This window comes from Panthera leo, chromosome C1, assembly GCF_018350215.1.
Source record: "Panthera leo isolate Ple1 chromosome C1, P.leo_Ple1_pat1.1, whole genome shotgun sequence".
Taxonomy (NCBI): domain Eukaryota; kingdom Metazoa; phylum Chordata; class Mammalia; order Carnivora; family Felidae; genus Panthera; species Panthera leo.
This window is the reverse complement of record NC_056686.1, coordinates 201,793,626-201,815,200: the sequence shown is the minus strand read 5'-3', so window position 1 is coordinate 201,815,200 and position 21,575 is coordinate 201,793,626. Positions and strand designations below refer to the sequence as shown.

Here is a 21,575-nt window from a genome sequence, read left to right as displayed (position 1 = left end):
AATTAAAACAATAAATTAAATAAAAAATTTTTAAAGAGTCACATTATTAAATATATATATGTCTTATGATTTTTTTTTTTTTAATGGCCAGGCATGATGTACTGGGCTAAAGGAACCATTAAAAACAGTTTTTAGGAATGTGGTAAATTATAGGGGGAGAGAAAGCATTCCACAGTCCTATGGTTAGGTCTCAGTCTTCTGGTGAGCTTACACCTCTGGACTGTGAACTTCACATGTGCTTCTCAGTCCCTCCTACTCCATATTAGGTGGGACAGGATGGCCAGAGGGAGCTGCGGTTAGGTATTTCCCTTCCTCCAGGTCAGTTAAGCTCTGATAAACCCTAGCAAGTTAGACTCCAGTTAAATAGTTTCTCCAGAAGCCAACCTTGCTAAGACAAACAGAATGCTCTAGTGTATTTCAAAATGGTTCCTTTTCCTCCTCCCCCTGCCAGAAGCATGCAGAAATTTTTCTATTTACTCACTGTGAGATCTGGGTTGAATTACAGAAGATAAGGGGCCCCTGGGTGCCTCAGCCAGTTAGGCATGCAACTTCAGCTCAGGTCATGATCTCACGGCTCCTGAGTTTGAGGCCCGCATGGAGCTCTCTGCTGTCAGCACAGAGCTCACTTCAGATCCTCTGTTCCCCTCTCTCTCTGCCTCTCCCCCACTCTCTCCCTCTCCCAAAAATAAATATTTTTTTTAAATAATTTGAAAAAGTAAAGAATTACAGAAGGTAAAACTCACAAAAGCTTGGGGGCCTCTGGATGACTGTGTTCCCCCTGGAGTTTCTAACTCTCAGAATTGGTCATACTCAGCTCTGAGCAAATCATAAGCTATAGCTTATTTGCCCTATGACCTCACTTCTCTTACAAATCAAAGACTTGTTAATTTTTCAGTTTGTTTAGCTTTTTATTTGTTGTTAGGACAGAGTGGTGACTTCTAAGTCCAGAAACCGGAAGTCTAATATTTTATTATTACTGATTTCCAGCTTATTTGTCAAATTTTAATCCTGCAAGATTTGCAAAGATTTCCTTTATGGTCCAATTTAACCAAGACTTGGAAGGATCAAACTGCTACCAAGTAACTTAACTGCATCCCAGAACAAAGTTCAAACATAATTAAAGTTAACAGAAAATAACCCAGCACCCAATAAAGTAAAATTCACAATGTTTGGCACCCAAAGATTACCTGGCTTACAAAGAAGCAGAAAAATGTTATCTAAAAGGAAGAAAAAAAATTAATTAAAACCAACCCAGAACTGATACAGATTTTAGGATTAGCAGACAAGGGCATTAAAACAGTTATAGTAACTATATTATATATGTTCAACAGTTAAGTGAACACATGGAAGAAAGTTTTAAAAGACCTAAATTGGGGTGCCTGCGTGGCTCAGTTGGTTAAGCGTCCAACTTCAGCTCGGGTCATGATCTCATGGCTCATGAGTTCAAGCCCCACATTGGGCTCTGTGCTGATAGCTCAGAGCCTGGAGCCTCCTTCAGATTCTGTGTCTCCCTCTCTCTCTGCCCCTCCCCCACTCACACTCTGTCTCTCTCTCTCTCCCTCAAGAATAAATAAACATTAAAAATTTTTTTTAAATAAGTAAAAATAAAAGAACTAAATTAACCATCTACAAATGAAACTACAATGTGTGAGATAGAAAGAGATTAGGAACAGATTAGACATTGCAAAAGAAAAGATTAGTGGATTTGAAGACACAGAAAGTGATAAGTTTAAGATGTGTACTATAAACCTCACAGCAGCCACTAAATTAAGAACCACAGAGTTATAGCTAATAATCCAATGAAGCAAAGAGTGGACTAACAAAAAGTACTCAATCCAAAAGGCAGAAAAGGAGGAAAAGGGAGCAAAGAACAGATAGGACAAATAGAAAACAAATAGCAAGGTAATAATCAACCTAACCATATTTAAAAACCACATTAAATGTAACTGAATTAATTAGGGGTGCCCGGGCAGCTCAGTCAGTTAAGTGTCCGACTTCAGCTCAGGTCATGAACTCACGGTTTGTGAGTTTGAGCCCCGCGTCGGGCTCTGTGCTGACAGCTCAGAGCCTGATGCCTGCTTCGGATTCTGTGTCTCCCTCTCTCTCTGCCCCTCCCCTGCTCATGCTCTGTCTCTCTCTGCCTTTCAATAATAAATAAACGTTAAAAAAAATTTTTTTTAATGTAACTGAATTAATTAAACGGCAGAGATTGTCAATTTGGATTTTTAAAAAAAGATTCAACTATGTGTCTCCTAAAAAAAAAAAGAAAAAGACACTTTCAACATAAAGACACAGATATTTTGATAAAAACTAAATGGGTAGAAAAAGACATATCCATGCTACACTAAAAAAAAAAAAAAAAAAAAAAAAAAAAAAAAAAAAAAAAAAAAGCCAAAATGGTTACATTAATACCAAAGTAGATTCAGAGAAAAAATATAACCAGGAATATAGAAGGTCATTATATAATGACAAAGGGGTCAGTTCATCAGGAGAACAACAGAATCGTAAGTGTTTATGCACTTGAAAGCAGAGCTCCAAGATTCATGATGCAAAAACTAATAGGACTGCAAGGGGTAATCCGGAATTATATTCAGAGGTTTCAACATCCCCCTGTCAATAAGGGATAAACAAGTAGACAAAATCCATAAGGATACGGAAGGTATAAGCAACACTATCGACCACCTTGACCTAACTGACATTGATAGAACACTCAACAACTGCAGCATACATATTCTTTACAGTCAGATATGCAGGTCTGCAGCTTAGAAGAGCCTTCTATGTAGGAAAGAGACTTGAGAGTCATTAGCTTTAAGATGATAATCAGAGCCTTGAGAGTGGAGGCAAAGAGAGTGTGGAGGGTGAGAAGAGAGGATGAGTAAAGGAAGAAGAACCAGCAGGGCAACCTGAGGAGCAATCCAGACGTAGAAGCAGGAGAGTGGGTGTAATCAAGACCACTGAAGAGTGTTTCATGCAGGTACCAGCCCATACAGTCAAGCCTGTATTTACTCATTCAATAATTCTGAGCACCTGCTACATAGCAGGCACTGTGCCGGGGACACAATGGGGAGAGAAAAAGCAGACTTTGACTCTACTGTCCTGGAGTTCACAATCTAGTGGGGAAGACAATCAAACAAATCTCACCAACAAATCTGTAATAACAAAGATGGCTGTGAGAGCATACACCAAAGGAATGTGAGCTTCCTGAGGAAGTAACATTTGAGCAAGATCAAGACAGGCAGGCACTAGATAAAAAGCACAGGCAACAAAAGAAAAAATAGGTAAAGTGGACTTCATCAAAATTAAAATTGTTTGTGCTGCAAAGGACATCATCAAGAAAGTGTAAACATACCCTGAGCACAGGAGAAAATGTTTGCAAAACATGTATCTGAAAAAGGATTTCTAACTAGAATATATTAAGAACTCCTAAAACTCAATAATAAAAAGACAAATAATCCAATTTATTTATTTATTTATTTTTAAAATTTTTTTTCCAACGTTTTTTATTTATTTTTGGGACAGAGAGAGACAGAGCATGAACGGGGGAGGGGCAGAGAGAGAGGGAGACACAGAAGCGGAAACAGGCTCCAGGCTCCGAGCCATCAGCCCAGAGCCTGACGCGGGGCTCGAACTCACGGACCGCGAGATCGTGACCTGGCTGAAGTCGGACGCTTAACCGACGGCGCCACCCAGGCGCCCCCAAATAATCCAATTTAAAAATGAGCAGAGGATTTGAATAGACATTATCCAAAGTCATACAAATGGCTAATAAGCATGTAAAAGTATGCTCCAGATCATTTGCATTAAGGAAATGCAAATCAAAACCATAACGAGATACCGCTTCACGCCCAAAGGGATAGTCATAATGATAACTTTTAAAGTGGAAAATAACCAGTGTTGGAGAATGTATTAGTTTGCTAAAGCTACCATAACAAAGTACCATAAACTGAGTCCTTAAACAATAGAGATTTACTATCGCATAGTTTTAGACGTGTTAAAATATAAACTAAAGCGCATTAAAATTTTTAAGAGCTGGGGTCCCTGGGTGGCTCAGTTGGTTGAGTGTCAGACTCTTGATTTTGGCCCAGGGTCGTGGGATCAAGCCCCACCTTGCGCTCCGTGCTGAGAGTGGAACCTACTTAAGATTCTCTGTCTCAAATTAAAAAAAAAAAAAAAAAAAAAAGAGTTTATTTGAGCAAAAACTGATTTGAATCAGGCAGTATTCAATCTAGCAGACAGAAAGGACCTCTAAGGAGCTGTACAAAATGAAAGACTTTCATAGGCAGAAGACAGTGGAATAAGGAAGTTACAGCAGCAAAAAAGGAGCTTGGTTATTGCGAGGTTACTTTCCCTTAGGGGACGGCAGAGGTCTATCTAGTGCTGATCAGGTGATTCCTGATTGACTGGTTTAAGATTCCATTTCTGGGACAGTTGAAACTATAATTAAGTTAACTCTCAGTTTGGCGATGTGGGACTTAGTATAAGTGACTCCACTGTGGGTCTGTTGTCTTGCTTTTAACAGAGGCTAGAAGTCCAAGATCAAGGTGTCAGCAGGGCCAGCTCCCTCCAAAGGGGCTAGAGAAGGATCTGTCCCAAGCCTCTGTCCCAGCTTCTGGTAGTTGCTTGGTTTGTGGCAGCCTACCTCCAGTCTTCACAGGGCATTCTCCTTGTGTGTGAGTCTCTGGGTCCAGATTTCTCCTTTTAATACAAGACACCAGTCATTTTGGATTAGAGGCACAACCTGCTCCAATATGACTTCATCTTAGCTAATTACATATGCAATGACCCTATTTCCAAGTAAGTTCACATTCTGAGGGACTCTGGGACATATGAATTTTGGAGGGACATAATTCAACCCATAACAGCAAGGATGTGGAGAAATTGGGACTCTCATACAGTGCTGGTGGGAATGTAAAATGGCGCAGCTACTCTGAAAAACAGTCTGGCGGTTTCTCAACATGTTAAACACAGAATTACCATATGATCTAGCAGTTCCACTCCTAGCTATATATCCAAGAAAATGAAAACATATGTCCATACAAAAAATTATATACAAATATTCACAGCAGCATAACTCATAAAAGGCAAAAAGTGGAAACAAACCAAATGTCCTTCAACTGATGAATGGATGAACAAAATGTAGGATTATCACACCACAGAACATTATTTGGCAATAAAACAAATGAAGTACTTAAACTTACACAATATTATACGTCAATTATATCTCAATAAAAACATAAATGAAGTACTGACACATGACTCAGCATGACAGCATAAATGAACCTTGAAAACGTTATGCTAAGTGAAAGAAGCCAGTCACAAGAGGTCACATAATGTACGATTCCATTTATAAGAAATGCAGGTTTGGCAATTTTGCAGATGCAGAAAGTAGACTGGTTGCCTAGGGCGGGGGAATTTGTGGAAGGTAGGGGGAGCTGGCTATTAATGGGTACAGGTTTCTTTCTAGGGTAATAAAAAGGTTCTGAAATTGATTGTGGTGATGGTTACACACTATGAATATACTAAGTTTAACTGTATACTTCCAGTGGGTGAATTTTATAGTATGTGAATTATAGCTTAACAAAGCTATTACTTAAAACTAATAATAGGGGCACCTGGGTGGCTCCGTCGGTTAAGCATCCAACTTCAGCTCAGGTCATGATCTCACTGTGAGTTCGAGCCCCACGTCAGGCTCTGTGCTAACAGCTCAGAGCCTGGAGCCTGCTTCAGATTCTGTGTCTCCCTCTCTCTCTCTGCCCCTCCCCTGCTCATGATCTGCCTCTCTCTGTCTCAAAAATAAATAAAAACATTAAAATTTTTTAAAAAATAGAAATAAATAGGAATAAATAAACTCCTTACCATGCAAGCAAAAGAGGGAGGGGGAGGAACATTCCAGTAAAAAACAATCACCAGAAGGTGAGCTCCAGAATGGCAGCAATTTTTGCCAGTTTTGTTCACTGCTGTAGTCCCAGCACCAAAACAATGTCTGGTAAATAGTAGGTCTGGTGTGTGTATACACACACACACACACACACACACACACACACATATAGTATATAATATAATGTATTATATAGTAACATGTGCAAAAGCCTTGTGGCTAGCTGTCTGTAGAGCATGTGGCTCTTGATCTTGGGTTATGAGTTCAAGCCCCAAGTTGGGGGTAGAGTTTACTTAAAAAAAAAAAAAAAAAAATTAGAAAAAAAAGTCCTGGTATCTAGAAAAGAGCACTGGCCTCTGGAGAAAAGATTCAGTGTGTATGACTGGACGGAAGAGGATGGGCAGACTGTGCAAGTTAGAGATTTGTATCTTAATCCTAAAAGCAATGGGGAGCCACTGAGGGATTTTTAAGTGGAGATGATCAGATTTGCATTTCAAAAGACCCCACCAATAGCAGGGGACAGTCAATTAAGGTAAGGACTGAAAAGTTGGATTTAGCAACAAAGAAGTTGTTGGTGACCTTGGACAAAATCAGTCCAGGTAGTGAGATGGAGTGACTAATTTTGGGAACTGGAAAGGAAGTAGAGCTAGCAAAATTATCCTACACTTGGTAAGACCTCTCCTTATTCTCAAGTCTCCAAGGAAACCGACCAAAAATATACTTGGCTTGGGAAATAACAAAAGACATGTTCGCATGAATATTCACACACAGCCGGTTCACCAGCTGATTCTGTTTCTGTTCAAGGATTCCACACTTCTCACCCTGACACAGACTGAGGACCTGTGGCCACAGCGCTTGGTTCTCTCTCACCAAATGCTGGCCTTTCGTTGCTGGGAGCGGTGGATGGAAGGCCACAGAGCAGGCTGCCATCATCTGAGATGTGGGGGCGCTTCGGAAACAGAACTTGTCCCCTTTTAGCTTCGCTGCACCTCTCACCTGAACTACGTACAACCCAGAACCCAAGGGCAAGCCAAGTAGATGTACTGAAGCCCTATTCACAGAAAACTAAAGGGAAAAGCTTTTGGAATAGGGCACTTGTCCATAGTGACCAGATGTCTGAACTGAGAACCAAAAAGACTGGGTTCTAATTCTCATTCTGCCAGTCACAGTAGCAACTTAACCTCTCCAGGCTTCCATCTGCTCATCTCCGAAATTACGAGAATAAACACATGCCTTGCCCTGATCAGAGTGATTAGGAGGAAATGACAACTGCACAAGGGTGTATCTAGATTTTGTGGGGCCTGAAGTTTTTATCATTTCATAGGACCCCTTTAAGAAAAAGAATATAAAATTTTAAGAACAAAATTAGGTACAGATGTGAATATTTATGAGAAATTACATCAAACTACAAATTTTAAAAAGGTAATGCAAAAAATTTTTCTATTTTTTTTTAAATTACACATTTGTTATATTAATTGCCTGGCATGCCACTATCCATTTTTTGTCCACTACGTTTTTTGGCTACAAATTCTTTAATGGTTTCCTCAAACAAGTTTGTAATGTTTTCTATGAAGGAAGATGATTCAGTCTTTTTCTCTCACTGTTGATCAAAATTTGCTCTTTATTATTCCTAGTTCAAAAAGGTTCTTCCGTCATCCCCACTTATTATTTTAAAATCATTCTCAAGTTTGGGGAAATCTCCATCAAGTTTCTTTTCTTTATGAGCTATACGATTTCAAGGACTTCCGCATTTTCTTGTGCAGTGATTAATCTTTTATCTCTCTTCATTCTTCTGGTGCTGGACACTCTAGGAACAAAGGACCTCTGGTACCTTCAGGTCACCATGCTTGTGATTCAGCACAGTGGGGGTTAGAAGTATTCTAGAAGCCTCTACTACACTGGGAAGGTGAGCAATAACTTAACTATATACAGGAACCTAATATATGTGTCCTACTTAACTCAAATTAAGTGTATTCCCTACTCCAAAATGCCTAAAAATGCTCATGGCTACTTCAGTGCCCTCCTCCCCCGATAGGGAAGTCATAGGTGAAAAGAGACCACTAGTGGTCTTAACAGAGTTGGGTTAAAATGTCTTAGTTTGGGGACACCTGGGTGGCTCCGTCGGTTAAGCGTCTGACTCTTGATTTCGGCTTAGGTCATGATCTCACGTGTAGTGGGTTCAAGCCCCATGTGGGGCTCTGTGCTGACAGTGCGGAGCCTGCTTGGGATTCTGTCTCCCTCTCTCTCTGCTCCTCCACCACTCGCACTCTCTCTCCCCCGAAATAATAATAATAATAATAATAATAATAATAATAATAATGCCAGGTTTTACTACCTTTATAAAAACACGACCTCTTCCATGGCCATAGAGGGGGCCTGGGAGAGTGAGGATCCAGAAAAAGAAGTTGCGTCAGCATTGCAAATCACCTAAGGCTACAAAGGGCTCTTTATACGGCTGAGTCGAGCCAAGAGGGAGGAAAGGTTACTCACGTTTGGAGGGAGGTTCAGCGGCCTGGCCAGCATGGCTCACAGCTCGTGGCCGGCCCAAAGCGTGCCCAGTGAAAAAAGCTGTGGCCACTGCCAGCCAAACCCCACGCAGAGGTCCCCGCCGACCCACTTGCCCCCTCCTGTGGCCCCCACTCGAGGTCCGGAGTGTCAGATGCGTCCAGCCCACCTTTAAGATCGGTAAATCTCCACCTCCGGTTTCAAAAGGAGCGCGCTCCCTCGGACCCGCCCCTCACTTCCGTCCTGAAAACCCTTTCATCCCACCAGGTCTCGCGATATCACGACTTCTCGCCTGTCCCGGCTAACCCCGGAGAGCAGCCCCCGCGGGACTCCTGGTGGTGACTTTCCCTGGTGGTGACTTTCTTGGGAAGTGTTTGGGATGAGAGCTCTTCACCTGGCACGCTTTCTAGCAGCATGGACCGGGCTGTTAAGGCGCACTTAAGTCCATCAGGCCCGAGGTTCGGATCAGGAGCGGAGGGGTGGGGATCCGCCTTCAACCTGACCCTGGTCCGGTTCTGTCGTATATGGGTGATAAGGACTCAAAAATATTAATGACTGCCGGACAGTGGGCTCTATACACGTCATGTCTTTTAATTCCCACAATAACCCCAAGAGAAAGGCGTGGTTTTTACCCTGGTTGTACAGATGGGGAAACAGGCTCAAAAATGGAGGAATCTGCTGAGAGTGGGAAAGGATGTGACCAGTATGACTGTAAGGCCTCATTACGTGGTAAAGCAATTTGTCAGCAGACTCCTAGATACCTAGAGGACACTGTAGCTCAATGAAAAGTATTCCATCTTTGGGTTCACAAGACTCATGTTCATATGCAAATACAGACACTTTCTATGCTGTGTGACCTTGAACAACTTGCTTAACCTTTCTGAGACTCAACTGATAGATAAGGATATTAATACTTTCACGGGATTATGAGGATTGGGTGTATATTCAGTGCCTACTCCAAAATAGGCATTCAATAAATGGAAGTTATAGCTATTAATAATCTTTTTAACCCCTTATATGTTGTGCGGTGTTCAGTGTGTAGGAGGTACTTAATTTAATAAACCATAACTGAGTGAGTGAATGAATGGAGGGAGAAATGAAATAAGTCTGGCCAGATACCAGGTGGTCCCTGCCTCCAATCCCCTAATCTCTTACCCCACTTCCCTGATATGGCTACACCTCAGAGGGCTTGAAGTAGAAAATGACTGTTCATCCTCCTTTTCCCAAACAGCTGTGTGTATGTTAACTTGTTACCAAAGTAGCATACAGAAAAGTGCACAAATCTTAAATGCACTTAAGTTCTTATGAAATGAACACACTGAATGGTATAACCAGCTCCATGATGAAGAAGCAAAACATTACCAGCCCCCAGAATGCCCTTCATGTTTCTTTCTAATCATACTCCCACTATGGGATAACCACTATCTTGCCTTCTAATAGCTGAAATTAATTTTGCTTGCTTTTGCACAGGATGCACCTGGAATCACACAGCATGTGCTAATCTGTAACTTCCTGGATTTCCCTGTCTCCTTGATTCTAGTGGGAATCCAAGAAGAAGCCCAGTGGGGTTGCCTCCCAGGTGGTCAGGGCTACTCCCCAATGCCACCCACCTCAACATCATGACTAGCCTGTCTACATGCTCACTGGCCCAGGGATTCCTGTGCCCATGGACTCCTGGCACACCTCTCCCTTTCTGAGGTAAGAAAGAATCTTCTGCTGCTTCTTCTCAGCTTTTCATAAGGGTTCCCATGATAGAGGTGTATGTCCCTGGTGACCCCTGCCTGTGCTCTTATACCCCAGATCTTTCCTTCTCCACCAGGAAGGCCCTGGGAGAGTAGAGGATGGGGATGTGCTGATTCACAAGGTGGTCATGCCCAGCTTCACACCATTCCAAGTAACACCTCTCCCCCTGCTTTGTTCAGTGTGCCCCTTCCCGCTCCATCGAAAACTCTTTCTCTCTCTGGGTGATGAACTCTCGGGGCCTCTGCTGTTCCTCCGTGCAGCCTAGCACCTGCCACATTCTCTCTCCCCACTAGACATGTTTGTTCATTCCTGAACCCCAATTGCGGGCATAGTTTTTGTCTTCTTCCAGAGGATTCCTGATGCCTTGCAGATTGAGGGATGTGGCTTAAGGGTCTTGGGCGTTCTGCCTCGAGGGGGCAGTGTCTCCTCACACCACAAGACAGCCTAGGCTTTAGCCCCGTCAAGAAGCCCCATTATACAGATATTATCATCAAACCCATGTTACATATGAGGAGGGTAAGGCTCAGAGAAGTTTAAGGGATTTGTCCAAAACTATTTCGTTCATAAGTGACAACAGGTAGACCTCAGGAATGCCAGTGATGCAGGCCTAGAAGGCTTGGTATCTGCTAAAGGCTACCGTTCACTGAAACTAAAATGAGACACATGGATATTTTACAGATTTCATATCTTGTCCTCAAACAAATCCAGGAGAAAGGTTTTCTAATTTCCAGATGGCAGATACAGAAACTGAGGTCCAGAGAAATTAATTATTCTGCCTGAGGTCACAGGGATAGAGAAAGGCTAAACTAGATTCAGCCCCTCCCATCCCACACATGGACCCGAAAGCCTGGCTCTTTCCTCTGTGCTCTGCCACACTCATCAAAAGGATTCTGACAAGTGCAGATATGAGTGGCTACATGGGTAATATAGGACAGTGGGGACTAGGCATTTACCCAAAGAATACAAAAATACTAATTCAAAGGGATACATGCACCCTGATGTTTATAACAGCATTATCGACAATAGCCAAACTATGAGAATAGCCCACGTGTTCATTGACTGATGAATGGATAAAGAAGATGCGTGTATATACACAACAGAATATTACTGAGCTATAAAAAGGAATGAAATCTTGCCATTTGGAACAACATGGAAGGGGCTGGAGAATTATTACGCTAAGTGAAATAAGTCAGTCAGAGAAAGACAAATACCATACGGTTTCACTCATATGTGGAATTTAAGGAAAAAAAATGAGCAAAGGGGAAAAAAAGAAAGAGAGGGGCAAACCAAGAAACAGGCTCTTAACTGTAGGGAGCAAACTGATGGTTACCAAAGGGGAGGTGGGGGAGAGGGTGGGGGAAATTGGTGGGGATTAAGGAGTGCACTTGCTGTGGTGAAACTAATATTACACTGTATGTTACCTAACTGGAATTTAAATAAAAATAATTAAAAAAAAAAAGACAGTGGGGAAGCATTCCAGAGAGAGCAGAATACGGACCACCAAGGGACAAGTTTTGGTTCTCTATTAATGTGTAACAAACAGCCCGCCCCCAATTTAGTGGCTTAAAATAAAATTTTATTTTTATCTTTCACAGTCTTATGGGTTGACTCCACTCAGCTGGGCACTTCTCACTGGGGTCTGTCATGCATTTGCAGTCAGACTGAAGCTGGGGCTGGAGTCATCGGAAGGCTCATCTGGGCTGGATGTCCAAGACGGCTTTTTATTTTATTTTTTTTTTCTTTTCAAATTTGTTGCAATTCTAGTTAGTTAACGTATAGTGCAATATTGGTTTCAGGAGTAGAATTCAGTGATTCATCCCTTACATACAATACCCAGGGTTCATCACAGCAAGTGCCCTCCTTAGTACCCATCACCCATCTAGCCCATCCCCCACCCACCTCCCTCCATCAACCCTCTGTTTGTTCTCTATTTTTAAGAGTCTCTTATGATTTGTTTCCCTGAAGCCCTCCATGATATGCCACAAGCCATCACCTCCAGTTTTTCTCCTTTGCACCCCATGTTACACTGAAACAGCAGAGTCCCCTAATCAAGTTGATCCTAAGGCAAGACCTGACTGAGGTTCTGGTTCCTTAGCCTCTCTTGGTTCCTGACTATTTCCCGAACCTGATTCTGGAGGCTTCATGTCAATTTTGTGTGTTTCCGGATATTATTCCAGGAAATTTCTCTTCTACTTAAGTGAACCAGAGTCCATTTCTGTTGTCTGCAATTAAGAACCCTAGTCGGCACAAAGACCCATTGAAATCTTCAGCCAGAGGAAGTGACATGATCAGAGCAATTTATGGGCGAGAAAAATAGAAAAATCTGATAAAGATAGATTGAAGAGAGAAAAACAGGAATGAGAGAGGCCAGTTGGGAGGTCTTCATGACGTTTGGGGTGTATGATGAAGCACAATATTGCCAGTGCCAAAGAAGTGGGAGAAACAGCAGCTTTTGGCCACTGACTGAATATGGAAAAAAGAAGAGAAGGGAAAGTCCACGTTGACAGAGTTTTGAGTCTTAGCAACTAGGAAAACAATAATGTTACAAAGAGAAACAAGCAAGTCAGGGAAAACAGTTTGGAGGAGGAAATCTTCCATTCATTTATTCAACAACTATTAATTGCCTGCTCTATGCCAGGCACTGTTCTAGGCATTGGGAAGACAGCAGTGGGGAAAACAAAGTCTCAGTTCTAAATTAATAAATACATACGTGAGATAATGAACCTGCTTTAATAAAGCTTCAGTTTGTGGTGCCACAGACCCACATCAGAACATATCTAACTGGCAGCCAGAACTTCAAGAAAAGTCCTAGGCTGGGCCTGAAGACAAATTGGTAGTCATTGTCATAGACGTTCATTCATTTATTCATTCACTTGTTAGAGTACCTACTATGTTCTCAGTACCATTCTTGCCATAGACATACAACAAAAAAAATAAAAGAGGGGCTCAGCTCTCGTGGAGTTTCCATTATAGAGTACAGAGGCAGACAGTAAACAAATACACAAATATGTCAGATATGTGATGTGTACTATGAAGAGAAATAAAGCAAGGGAAAAGGAAGAGGAAGTTTGCTGTTTTAGATAAGATAGGTTGTTCTGCAAAGTCCCCTCTTGTAAGGAGATATCTGAGTGAAGTCCTGAATGAAGAGAGGCAACATCCACATGGTTACTAGGGGAAACCTATTTCAGGCAGAGGGAATAGTAAGTGCAAAGGCCCTGAGGCAGGACAATTTGGTTTCCGCAAAGAACAGCCAGGAGAACAGTGTGGCTAAAGTAAATGGGTAAGGGCAAGAGTAGGAAAAGAGGTAAAGGTGGGAGTGGGAGTGGGAGCCAGATCCTGTAGGGCCTTGCAAGTCATTGCAAGTACTTTGGCTCTTGTTCTGAATGAGATAGAAAGACTTTGGAGAATTTTGAGCAGAGGAAGCACACGACATGACTAACACTTTAAAAGGATTGTTCTGGCTGCTATATATAGAGTAGACTGGGGGTGTGCAAGGGCAGAAGCAGGGAGACCAACTAGCAGACAACTGCAGTCATTCAAGGCAAGAGACCCGGGGTGGCTTGGACCAGGATGGTGATGAGGGAGGACATGACATGTGATCAGACTCTAGAAATAAACAGAAGGAGAACCGACAGGATTTTCTGATAGATTGCATGTGAGGTGTCAGAGAAATAAAGGAGTCCAATGTCTCCAGAGCTTTTAATAGGAGCAGCTAGGAGAGCAGTTGCCATTTACTGAATAGAGAGAATTGAGAATTATATTCAGAGCTTCAAGAAAGAGTAAAACTGGGGGCGCCTGGCTGGCTCAGTCGGTTGAGCGTCCGGCTTCGGCTCAGGTCATGATCTTGCGGTCTGTGAGTTCAAGCCCCGCGTCAGGCTCGTGCTGACAGTTCAGAGCCTGGAGCCTGTTTCGGATTCTGTGTCTCCCTCTCTCTCTCTGACCCTCCCCCGTTCATGCTGTCTCTCCCTGCCTCAAAAATAAATAAACGTTAAAAAAATTAAAAAAAAAAAAAAAAAGAAAGAAAGAAAGAGTAAAACTGTCCCCAGCTTTCCTGCCTGGAAGGAATAATTTGGCTCCCAAGCCATGATGGGGGCCCAAAGTAAAGCACTCCTGTGGGGGCAAGGGGCAGGGGTGCATTAGCCTAGCATAGGCTATCAAGGCTGAGATGGGAGAAGCTGAAGTCTGCAAGGGGAGTGGAGGGAGCAGCAGCAATGGCAGCGATTTACAAAGGGATTGAATAACCCTTCTAACAAGGGAGGAGGACATCACAGAAATAGAAAGGGAGAAAATGAAAATATTTAAATGTTTGTTTATTTTTGAGAGAGAGAGAGAGTAAGGGAGGGGCAGAGACAGAGGGAGACATAGAATTTGAAGCAGGCTCCAGGCTCTGAGCTGTCAGCACAGAGCCTGACGTGGGGTTTGAACCCATGAGACGTGAGATCATGACCTGGGCCGAAGTCAGATAACCAACCGAGCCCCCCAGGCACCCCAGAAAGGGAGAAAATTAGAATAAACCTTGTGGTGTTGGACTGGAATTGAAGGTATGGTGTGCACTCTTGGCTTTCTGCATAGAGAGATTGATTGATCTATCAATAAATAGAAATGTGTGTGTGTGTGTGTGTGGTGTGTGTGTATATATATATACATATATGTGTGTGTGTGTGTGTGTATATATATATATATATATATATATATATGTATATATATATATATATATATATGTATATATATATATATATATATTTCCTAGCACTGTCCACTGAGAGGCCCAAAAGCAGTGACACTCCAAGAACAATGAACACACCTAGCACCCAGATCGTGATTTCTAAATATCACTCTCCATTAAAAAAGAACAAAGGTGCCTTGGATAAATGGCTGGTTGCAGGGCTGGAGCAGAGAAAGTACAAGATGAGCCTGGAAGTAAGGAAGTGCTCAAAGAATTATGATAGAAGCCAGCTTGGCAGGTGGCCAAATCTGGGAAATTTTTGAGCATCAAAATAAATAACGATTCAACAAGTAGAACACTCATGCCTATAATAATGGGGCCAAAGATGCATACCCCTGATGTAATCATGAGGAAACAACAGATAAACCCAAATTGAGAGACATTCTGCAATATAATAGGTCTGCAGTCTTTTGAATTGTCCTGATCATGAAAGCAAAAGAAACCTTAGACACTGTCTCAGACTGAAGGAGTCTGGAAAGACATGATAACTGAACGTAATGAATAATTCTGGACCTGGATCCTTTCATCATTAGGCCAATTGATGAAAGTGCAATAAGGTCTGGGTATTAGACAATATGAATGTATCAATGTTAATTTCCTGATCATGAGCATTGCATTGTTATGTAGGAGAATGTCCTTTAAAAAAATCTATTCATTTTTTGAGAGAGAGAGCGTGGGTGGGCAAGGGACAGAGAGAGAGGGAGACACAGAATCTGAAGCAGATTCCAGGCTCTGAGCTGTCAGCACAGAGCCCTACGGGAGGTGTGAATTCATGAACCTGTGAGATCATGACCTGAGCTGAAGTCAGACGCTCAACCACTCAACCGACTGAGCCACCCAGGTGCCCCAAGAACGTCCTTTTTTTGTGAGACATATACACCAAGGTATATGGAGTGATGGGACATCATGTAAGCAACTTACTCCCAAGTGGTTCAAGGAAGGGGAAAGTTCTTTGTATATTGTAATTTTTCTTTTACATCAAATAAAAAGAAAAAAGACAAGGAAGGAGTGAATGAAATCCCTGAGGCAGTGGGGAGTGAGGGGGCGTGGTCAGCCAGTGCACAAAATAGTAGAATATTTCTAAGGAGAGGGCAGTTAAAGATGTTTCATGTTGCAAAGAGATGGAAGAGGAGCAAGACTGAGAAAAAAAAAAGTATTAAACTTACAAAATTGTTTCTATGTTATCAATCAGGGCAACAGCTGTTTACATATGCAGCATAATGGGAGCTAAATCAGTTATTCACGAGAATGCTGGCTGTGCCTATGGATTTCTACAACTTCTTGGCATCCTGGGCCTTGGGATTCAGAGGCTGGAAACCTGCTTTCACTACAAACCATCATGATTTTAAGAAGAAAATCCTAATGACATAATCATATTAGCTCTTGTCAGGAGAGCAGATCTCCTTAATTCCTAGTTTTAGAAGGTTCCTTTCTTAAGTTTAGTACATTCTCATTATATGCAATGCTCACATTTGGGGCCAAAAACATTCTGAATCTGGAATTATTATTGTGCCCAAGTAATACATGTTCATTATAAACAAAAATGTAGATAGAACAAATTTTAAACCACCTATAATCCCATCATCCAGAAATAGTTTCCATTAGCAATTTGCTGCTTATTTTAGACTTTTAAAATTCAAATCACATCTATAAATTTTTGTTGCACTAAAGGAAGGATCCTGCCCTGTGCTATTTTGTATCTTGCGCGCGCGCACACACACACACACACACACACACACACACACCATATAGAGCAAACACTGTCTCAGTCACTAAATATGCTTCAACCACCTCACTTTTAAGGACGCTGTGAAGAATTCCATTGAGCAGATGGGCGTTGATTTATGTAATCATGTTCCTATTTGAGGACTTTTGCATTGGGCGCAGAGAGACCGCGCCTCAGAACTTGCCCACGAAGCAGGGACGACTAGGGAGGATGAGAGGTTGGGGGATAGCTAAGTCACAGGGAACAAGGTTTCAAGTACACAGAGGAAAGGTCATCGAGGCCACGGCCGGCAGAATTCGAAGAGCTGAAGGAGTCAGGTTGTACCCCAGGACACGGGGCGCCGAATGGGTGGACCTCGAGACCCGAAGAACTGAAGCGAGACCCGTGGTGGTGGCGGCGGCTGCGGGCGGCCCAGGCTCGAAAGCTAGTGCACCGCCGCTCCTCACCAACAGAGGGCGCTGGGGCCACAGCAGTACGCAGTGGGCGGGTGCCAGCTGCCGGCCAGATGTGGGGAGCTGGACCGCGGGAGACGCTAGCTCAACCCCAGCCCCTCCAGGCCTGCAGGCAGGAGAGAGCGAAGACGAGATGCAGGGGGCAAGGGTGATGGCAGAATACGCCACCATCGCTGCTCTGCAGGGTCCTAGTTTGCCTTCCCTTGTAGGGCAGAAGTGAGGAGAGAGAAGCCTCCTGCCCAGAAGGGACTCTGATTCGCACAAAAGCAAAGTATGGGCTGGCAGCCACCCTGAGGCTGGCTCAGCAAAACAGAGCCAGGTCCACCGGGTGGGGCTCCGGGCCAGGGGAGACCCACGCGACTGTCTGCGGCGGGAAAGAGAGCCGGCCTTGAGGGCTTTGAGCTTCTGGAGTACCCAGCCCTCGAGTCCAGACGTCCAACACACACACCACACCACACCACACCACACCACACCACACCACACCACACACAACCTCCCTGCACTCTTTCTGCCCGGGTGCGGTGTGCATTCAAGAAGAGAGAAATTGAGGCACAGCCGGACAGAGCACTAACTAGACCTGTCCCCCCCATGTTGCCTGCAGGGGAGAAGTTGGGCTAGAGGGCCACAGTTCGAAGTTCCAATTAAGGATCCTGGGCCGGGGACAACCCCAGGGACCCCGCCCCCTTGGCCTGCCAGCTGTCCCCACCCCGGCTGCTTCCCTGACTCCGGAGTAATCAGCTGCTGCGCACGGCTGTAATTGACGGTGCAGGCCCGGTCTGGCAGAGGGCCGGCGGGCGGCGCAGGGGCGGGCGAGGGGCTTAATTGCAGGGCTTCAGGTCGCAGTCTGGGCTGCAGCTTCGCTTGGGGTGGGGGGAGGAAAGGGACAAACACTAAGCTCGCAGAGCCTGGTCTCAGGGGGGAGCTAAAAGACCTTCCATTCGGTAGTAGGGGATTCCTTCCCCGGAAAGTGGGGATGGAGGGGCTTGAACCCTAGCGAGAGTTTCGGAGGAGGAGCTGGACGTCTCTGGAGAGCTAGGCAGAGGGGGGTAGATTCCAAACTCCCCACCCCAACCCCAAGGAGCCCTGGTTCATCCTGTCCGAGACTCCTCCCCTCGTTATGACCCTCCCTCCACCACCACACGCCGCTTCCCTTTCTGCCGCCCCCGTCACCCCCCCTTCTCGTATCCCCAGGGCGCTCCCACCCTGGGGAAGAATGTGCCCTCCTAGCGCACCCTTGCCATGGTAACGGCACACCCCCACCCCCGCGCACCGCAGCGGCCGGGCCTGGCCCGCAGGGCGGCGAGAAAAGGGGGAGTGGGCGCCTCCCAGCCCCGCGGACACACCTCGACTGCCCTGGTTGCCACAGTAACCGGGGAAGTTTCGAAGTGCGCAGGCGCAAAGTGGCACAGGGCTCTACTCCTGATCCTTCACCCCTCTAATCCACCAGCAGAGAACCCTGGCTCCTAGGAGAGACTGCCACTCATCCCCCTCCACCCCCGCGCAACTTCAAGGACAAAGTCTGGAGAGGGATCATGGGGGCGTCCCAGCTTCCACGCACTTCAAGCCTAGGGAGCAAACGTGGCCAGAGGGCCCAAAGAGTCTGAAACCTGAAAAGGGATCCCCCTGTCCCCAGCCCGTCCACCTCCCCAACAGAGCCTGAGGGGGGCGCTGGCAGCAGGAAGCCCGGAATGGCCCCGGAGGCGCACAGGCCCCACAGTGGAGCGGTGATTACAGGGACCTGTCCCTCCCGCCCCCGGCTCCCACTCTCATTAAGTCATTTTTTCCCCTGTTGGAAAGTCCCCGTGCCTTGAGCGCAGGGGTTGGGGCGACCGCAGGCAGCTGCCGGCAACCACATGAGAAGGGGGGGGGGGGGGGGGTGGAGGGGAGGAAGGGGGCCGCGACTAGAGCCTGGCCAAACTCCAACGTGGAAGGTCCCCTGCCGGGGGCTAGCTGGGGGCGCATTGATCTGGGAGGAGGAGGGCTTGGAGAAGCTGACCTAGCTTCTCATCCTGGGTCTTCCTAGAGTTGTTAGGGCCTCTACTCTGCCTCTTTCCTCTTATTTCAGCCCTGGGACCTTGGGTGACTGGAAAGCAGGATGCCTGGGTTCTGATCCCCACCCCGGTCTGGCTGCCTCTCCCTGACCCTTAGCCTGACCACTGCCTGCTGATCTGTCCACCACCCTCATTCTCTGTTAGTTCTCCCCCTCCCTCCAGCTGGAGCCATCCAGGCTCTATTAAACCATACTAGTTTTTCCTCCTGCAAGGAGGTGACCCAGGGTCCATCAAGGTGAAAGGTATTGGGGACCAGGTCAGTTCCCTTCCCCTCTAATCTATGGTCCACCATTTGTTCTTATTCCAAAATTGCAACCCTGGTCCTCCCCCCCCCCCAAGCTATTTGGCAAATTCTTCCTCCCATCTACCTCCATCACCCCCAATTTCCAGTCAGCACATTGATTTCTGTCTCGCCCTTCAGCCAGGATGCCTAAGCCCAGTGCCCCTTGGGCCCTATTTTCCCCTTCATCACCTCCACATCTCCCTTTAGGACCATTGCCAGATCCTACATCCCCCTTTTCAGTTGTGGGGTCCAGCTTTTGCCCTGAGACCCTAGCCAGCTTCTGGCCCAGAGGGACGATATGGAGTGGGTAACACCTTGTTTGTTCCTTCCCCAACTTTCACTCTCTTCCTTTACAGATCCTGCCAGCATATATCAGCTCACCAGGACTTGACTGGAACACGTCCTTCCCCCCACAACGTGGTGTCCAGCCCCTGCCCCACCCCACCACTCACTCCTCTCTGGAGGCAACAGGCTCTGCAGTATTCCTGCTCCTACCTCATTACCCCAGCCCTGATCCTGTATCTCTCCAGTCTCTCCTCCCCCTGGCTCTGTGCTCCTTAAGCCTGGAAGGCACCGGAGGGTGAGGTCAAAGCTAATACAGCAGCAGGGGACACTAATTAGCAGGGGACAGCTAATACAGCAGTGGACACTGCTGGGGGTGGGAGTGCTCCCCACTCAGGCCTCTCTTCCTCACCCCCCCCACCTCTTTTCTCCTCCTCCCTGGGATGGGAGGGAGCAAGGGGGCGGGGAACCCAGCCCCCACAGCTCCCTCCTGGGTGAACAAGAGGAAAGGAATGAGGCAGGTGTGTCGGGCTGCTCCCGCTTACCCCTCCTCTCCGGGGGACTCTAACCCGCCTGCCTGTGGGGCTGTCTTTTGGGGGTTGGGGAGAGAAACTCTGTCCTCCCCAGAAGCAGCGGAGCTGAGCATGTGTAAGGCCTGGCTGTCGTGGGCATGTCCAGGAGCTGCCGGGATGCAGGCAGTTGGAGGAGAGGAAGCTGAAGGCAAGCTAGTTGGGGCAAAACTCTCAACAGGGATACACCACCATAAGAGCGTCCTTTCCTTCTCACCCCTACCCTGAGGTAGGGAGACATGGGCTAAGGAAATATGGGGATTCGTGTAGGCTGGCAATCGGGAAAAGGAACAAGACTTCATCCTTGTCTGGTTCATCCAGAAGGGTGCCATTCTGGGTAAAATGAGGCAGGAAGCAGGATCCTCAACTTGGAGCAGCAGGAGGTCTGGATGAAGTAGGTGAAGTGTTCTTTCTCTGAGATCCCGACCACTCTACCTCCATCTCTACCACCCTCCTCCTTGAGGGTTTGGGACAAAGGAGGCCAAGGAAGGATGTCTCTTCGCCTCTGGCCTTACTTACATACCCCATCTCCCCTGCATGCACTCAGAGAGACCAGCATCCAGACAGTGAGTCTCCTGGCCCTCCCCCACCACCCTCCTCCCTGCCGCACCTTCTAGCCCCACCTGCTCCCTGGGGCGCTGGGCTGGCTGGGTTGAGCTGGGTCTTGCCCAGGATTACTCCTCGCAGAGTGCCTGTCTCTGCCGAAGGGTGCTGCTGGGCACCGCCACTCGTCCTGGCTTGTGGCAGAGGGCTCAGGCACAAGGTGGACAGCTAGAGCTCTGGAATTAAGAGCTCCGGATCCAGCTTCTTGTCAACATCCCCCTGGCCTCCATTCAGGCAGGTCCCATCTGGTTTGGAAGATGGCTGTAGTTTCCTAACTGGCCCCCTGTTGTTAACTCCTCCCCTCTTCATTCAGTTCCCCAGCACAGTGAGCCAGGTGGGAATCAGACCATGACACTCGCCTGTTCAAGACCCTCTGAAAGTTTCTCATTCCTCTGAAAATCCCAACTCCTTACGATGGCCCAGAGGGACATGTGATGTGACTCTTGCCTGCCCTCCCAGCTCCTCTCCTGCTAACCTGCCCTTGACTGCTTCATCCGATCACACTGGCCTCTTGGCTGTTCCTCCTGAGGAGATCTCTCTCACCACCGACCTTTGGCATTCACATGGCCTCGGCCTGGAAAGCCCTTTCCCTCAATCTGTGCGGGGCTATCTTCGGCACACAGGTCTCAGCATGAGTAACAACTCAGAGAGGCCTTCTCAGACCAATGACTTTATCTAAAGAGGCCACACTCCTACCTATGTGTCTTATTCATCAATACCTTGTACCTTATTCATCAATAAATGAATCAATGAAAAA

General features: G+C 45.9%; 1 long non-coding RNA gene across 2 annotated transcripts; it reads left to right on the top strand.

The window, feature by feature from the left end:
• Nucleotides 1-8,688: 8,688 nt before the first annotated feature.
• On the top strand, nucleotides 8,689-21,575 carry LOC122226653. Of its 2 annotated transcripts, XR_006205712.1 has the most exons (3): nucleotides 8,689-8,841; nucleotides 9,924-10,081; nucleotides 19,721-21,575. It is a non-coding gene; the product is annotated as an uncharacterized LOC122226653 (long non-coding RNA). The 2 variants fall into 2 exon arrangements; XR_006205711.1 differs by lacking the exons at nucleotides 8,689-8,841; nucleotides 9,924-10,081 and adding an exon at nucleotides 18,343-18,754.